Raw genomic sequence first — 5,678 nt, forward strand, 5'->3', positions numbered from 1 at the left:
GTTACTAATGTCCAAGTAATTGATGATTGGGAGCCATTAACTCTAGTTCTCACTAATTGAATTGGTGAAGAGCTAGGACTTATGGACTTGGATTGATATAGCTCATTTAACTTTCCCTTACTACTAGTTAGAGGATGACTTAATGGGATTGATCCTTGCCAATTCTCATGTTGTGATTAGCGATAAGGATAGAGATACTTAGCCACCAAACCTTGCCAAGACCTTTTTATCATTTGAATTTCCTTGCATTTTACTTTCCTTATTTCCTATCTCAAAACCCCAAAAATATAATTTTTCATAACCAATTATAAGTACACTTCCATGCAATTCATTGAGAGACGACCCAAGGTTTAAATACTTCTGTTATTAGAATTATTAGGGGTTCGTTACTTGTGACAAACAATCTTTTGTATGAAAAGATTACTGTTGGTTTAGAAACTATACTTGCAACGAGAACTTAATTGTGAATTCTAGACGACACAAAAATCCGATCATCAGTCTTCTTCATAGGGTGCATCTTGAATGGTAACTGTCGAAACTTATATTCCACTTAAGTTTTGGGAGATCATGTTGATTTGTTAAGACATAAGCTTGTTTTGAGCCAAAATGGCGTCTAGTTGTCCGCTTTTATGACTCTTCTCTTCTGAGTAGTCCCATTGTTCACAAGGTTCCTTTCAGAAGTATACATGTATTGGTTGTTGGCAACCATCTCAATAAGCTCATGCGCCTCTTCAGGCGTCTTCTTCATGTGCAGTGATTCATCTGCAAAGTGATCCAGTGACATCTTGGCCATTTCAGAGAGGCCATCATAAAAGATCTCTAGCATGGTCCAATCTGAGATTATGTCTGGAGGGCATCTCCTGATCAGCTTCTTGTATCTTTCCTAGGCTTCGTAAAGGGATTCTTCCTCTTTCTGTCTGAAGGTCTGGACATCCACCCTAAGCTTACTCAGCTTCTGGAGTGGGAAGAACTTAGCCAGAAATATAGTGAGGAAAGAGCATGAGCTTGTAAACCTCAGGGTTTACTTTATTCGTCTTAACAGTATCACAGATCTGCAAGAAATCAGATATGAACTTGTTGTGGTCCTCCTGCGGGAGTCCATGAAATTGACAATTCTATTGCACCAGAGTGACCAGTTGAGGCTTGAGCTCGAAATTATTGGCACCTATAGTAGGTATAGATATACTGCGCCCATAGAAGTCAGATGTGGGTGTAGTGTAAGAGCCAAGCACCTTCCTTACCTCTTCTCCAGCATTTGGATTCTTGGCTGCCATAGTGGTTTCTTTAGCTTCATTCTCAAAAGATTTCGTGGGATTCTTTCTGACTTTGTAAGCTTGGGTTTATTGTAAACACCTCCTTAAGGCCCTCTTAGGTTCAGGATCAAAATCAAGAAGGGGTTCTTTATCCCTGTTCCTGCTCATAAACAACAAGAGACAAAGAAAAAGTAGGAGTCTCTATGTCAGAGTATAGAGAGATCCCAGTAAGATATCCTAAAAGAAATAAAGTAAGATAAAGTAGACAAAGAAAATTCAAGAATAAAGATGGAGGATTTAATTTAAAGATTTTCGAAAAGTAAAAAAAAAATTAAGAAATTTTTAAATTTTTAAAATGAAAGAGAAAACACTTCAAGAAATACCAAATTTAAAATTTTAATTTAAATGAAAATAAGATAAATATGTAAGAATTAACCTAAAACTTTTCGAAAATTAAAAACAAAGGATTTTTTAAAGTTTTTGAAATTTTAAAAAGAAGGAAAAAGAAAGACTAAAGAAACACCAAACTTAAAATTTGAAATTAAATGAAATAACTAAAGTAGGATTCGAAAATCAAGAAAAAGATGAATAAGATAAAGATCAAAAATCAAGAAAGATTAACAAGATATGATTCAAAAATTTAAAAAGAAAATTAATTATACCAAGAAAAAATCACTAGTAGAACACCAAAATTAAAATTTGAAATTAAATCAAAATAAGATAACCAAAAATTTGAAAATAAAGAGAAAAGATAACAAGAAAGAAATTGAAAATTCAAGAAAACACAAGATCAAATTCGAAAATTAAAAGGAAAAAATACATCAATAAAAACTAATGAAAGTACCTAATCTAAGTAATAAGACAATCGGTAGTTGTCAATCTCGAACAATCCCTGGCAATGGCGCCAAAAACTTGGTGTGCGAAATTAGAACTTGCACAACTTTATTGACAAGTGCACCGGGTCATCCAAGTAATACCTCAGGTGAGTGAGAGTCAATCCCATGAGGATTGTCAGACTGAGCAAGCAATAGTTATCCTGTTGGACTTAGTCAGGCAAATAGTAAAAAGTGGTTGTACGGTTAAAATGCACAGGAAATCAAATAAAAATGCAATTAAAAGATTGATGTAAAACAATAATGAAAAAATAGTTAAGGTCTTGGAGATATTTACTTTTTCAGATTAAAACGTCCTACCAACTATTTTAACAATGAGTGATTCATTTTATCGCAAACCATAAGTGATTAAAACATGATCTCTTAGCAATTTAATCTCCTCTAACCTTACTAAAATGCCACAGACAAGGTCAATTAATTCAAATCAGAGGGTGAAGTTCAGAAAACTAGTTTAGCGCCACAAAAACCTCAATTACCCAAAGCTAATAGGATTTTATGTCACTTATCCGATTAATTTTAGATAATTCGCAGTTTAGGATGAGTGTTTTCAAGCTGTAGCTCAAGTGAAATAACTCTCTTAAGAATCACAAGAGCTCATGTAAAATAAGGGTCATACTCTCATTCCACCCAAAATAAAAAGATTAAGAATGAAAACAAAAGCTTAGAATTGAATCAAACCTTAATTAAAATAGAAAAGTAATAATATTAATCCGTGGAAATAAACAGAGCTCCTAACCTTAACTAGGAGGTTTAGTTGCTCATAACTTTACAGAGAAAAATAGGTATCTGAAAATATACGGAAGGGAAGATCTCCTAAACCTAGTGGATCTTCTCATATAAATAATAATCTAATAATTAATGCTAAATCTAAAAGATATTATTTTAAAATAAAAATTACAAATATAAGATAAGATAAGCCTATGGAAAGCGAAATCCACTTTGGAGGTCCAATAGGTGAATGGCTCGAACAGCAAGCTAGTGTTGAATGCCAAGATTGGGCGTTGAAGGCCCAGAGAGGAGTTGTGCTACTGACTTCTTACCCCTTTGCTAGCGTTGAACGCCAGGTTGGGCATTCAGCGCCCAAGGGGGTGCTGACAGCTTTTCTGTTTCTTGCTCCAGGCTTCTCCAAAGTACTCCGAATTTTACCTAAAATCATTAAAACACAAGAAAAACTTAAAGTAGCATCCAAAGGTGAATTTTGCACTAAAATATAATAAAACTTAATAAAATCAAACTAAAAATAACATAAAAACAACTAGAAAAAGGGTATGAGTGCTCACGCCATAGACAAGGACGTGTCTTTCCTCAGCAAGCAGCATCAATACAAACAAATTCTCCCGAATGAAATCCATAAGTTCTGTGAATTCCTTTATATTAGAATATATACATTATGACAAAAGAATTGCAATACTTGAAATATGAGATCTTGTAAACCCAAAAAACCAAATGGATAAGATCCGTCTAACTTTATATACATATGTTCTTATCCCTAATTTTATAATTTAATTATTAAAATGAACTTATTAGTAGTTTCTTTGCTTAAAACACATGCCAGATTAAAAAATTTTTTAATTTATGCACTATTAGTAATGAACAAAGAATAAATATGCCAAGCTTATGAAGGTCTGCAATAGCTAGTGCCTTCAGTAAGTAGAAATTACTACGATCAAGGCAAAACTATGTTCTGGTATCACATTTTGCAACTGCAAATTTATTCCTAGCATTCAACTACAACTTTCATCAGAATGAACGAAAGGTAGTCTTTTAAATAAGAAAAGGTAGCCAATAGAAAAAATTAACAACTTATATCATCACTATCAACATCATTGGTTGAATTTGCAACCTAACACCTATTATTTTTACTTTATCCTTAAACTAAATGCTCCCTTAGTTACAGCCACTGAAGACACAAAAGAAATTGCAAGCCCTTTGGTGCAAAATCTACTAGCTCTTCCAACGGATCAGTTTAAATAAAAATAAAACCATGTAAATATAGATAATGATTAAATTAGCAATAGATAATATGCTAATTTAATTCATATCATTTTTCACAAAAAAAAGTCTTATTGAATTGCAACCAATTACCTTGTGCAGGTAAGTGTCAGTAGAATCAGGCATTTCATAGTCGATAACTATGTTAACCCGTTCTATGACAATATCTCTGCCTACTAAATCTATTGCCACAACAAGAATCCTTTGTCTTCCTTCTTGAAGCCTTTGTATCATTTCAACCTGAAATACAAATTGCATGTTGTCAAAACGATATCATTCACTTGATAGGTAGAAATAAAAAAGCATGCAAATTTATCACTTGATATAGTATCATCACTGATAGTCATGGATACCATGTATATCGTGCTTAGGAGATACCGTGAAAAAATAAAAACTAAAAAAAACACACGGTAACAACTAACAAACTATTCATCCAAACTTTAAACTAGACAGCTCCTCTTCACAAAATATATCAACCCATCTTGCAAATGGAATATGAACTTAACGTCAAAATTACTGTAAACAAATAAAATAAAACATAGAGCATTCAACTTGTAATCTGTTATGCCATTTCATAAATTAGAAATTAGAACCAACTAAAATTAGAACCAACTAAAATTACAAAGGAAATAACACAATATTACTTTCACCAATCCATGAAAATACTTTCAAGTTCCAAACTAATATATCTTTTTGTTCTAAAAGATTACACAGAAAATGATGCCTCGGAGCTGCAAAAGCTGGGCAATTCGTCAGTATCGAAGCTAGCAACCAAGTCAAACAAAAACGAAAACTTATGATAAACTAATATTCTACTGCTTTTAATTATTATCATTGAACCTTTTATGTTATTATTGAGCTGAATCAGCATATCATCTCAATCATGGACAGAAGAACACAAATCTTCTTTGGAATGAGCCCTAAATGCTCACCGTCAGATAGAATATAAACTCCACCTCTGCCTGAAATGTCCTCCACCTCAATAGAATTTACACTGCCAAGCACAGAGAAAACACTGAATTAGTACAAGCTTAACTGTAAGCAAGCCTAAAAGAAATTAAAAGAGCTAAAGACTTGGAATATGATTTCATTGAATGTCATGACTACATATATATCGTAGAAAGCTTGAAACCCAAAATAGACAGGTCGTGTTATGTATGTAAAAAAGAACATGTAAGCAATTATTAGAAGAATTACTTATTTACAATCCAATTAACTCAGTTTTGGACCAAATTAAATTGCATAAAGCAAAGAAAAAACATAACAAAAGCCTAAAATACGAGGTTGCAAGAGAGCGGTGATAACAACAACAACTATAGCGACGGTGCTTGAACGACGTTGTTAAGGACTGAGAGAAGGCAGAATCAGAGATCGAGTGGGAGGGAAGGATACATGAGGACGATGGTGTTGCTTGTGACGACAGCAGGGGTGATGCTTTGGAGGTCGGTGACGACACGACAGACGGAGAGAACAATACATCCAATGAGGTGGTTATGCTCCGGTGGTACGACAACAGCGACAGAATGGAGGAGGAGCAACA

The 5,678-nt window shown here is 33.7% G+C and overlaps 1 long non-coding RNA gene across 1 annotated transcript; it reads right to left on the minus strand.

Annotated features, from left to right (window-relative positions):
• Positions 1 to 2,928: 2,928 nt before the first annotated feature.
• Positions 2,929 to 5,411, minus strand: LOC127741691 (uncharacterized). Its single transcript, XR_008002895.1, has 3 exons — positions 4,979 to 5,411; positions 4,232 to 4,378; positions 2,929 to 3,292 (listed from the first exon to the last, which is right to left on the minus strand). It is a non-coding gene; the product is annotated as an uncharacterized LOC127741691 (long non-coding RNA).
• Positions 5,412 to 5,678: the final 267 nt, after the last annotated feature.

The sequence above is a fragment of the Arachis duranensis genome, chromosome 9 (genome assembly GCF_000817695.3).
Source record: "Arachis duranensis cultivar V14167 chromosome 9, aradu.V14167.gnm2.J7QH, whole genome shotgun sequence".
NCBI classification, from domain to species: domain Eukaryota; kingdom Viridiplantae; phylum Streptophyta; class Magnoliopsida; order Fabales; family Fabaceae; genus Arachis; species Arachis duranensis.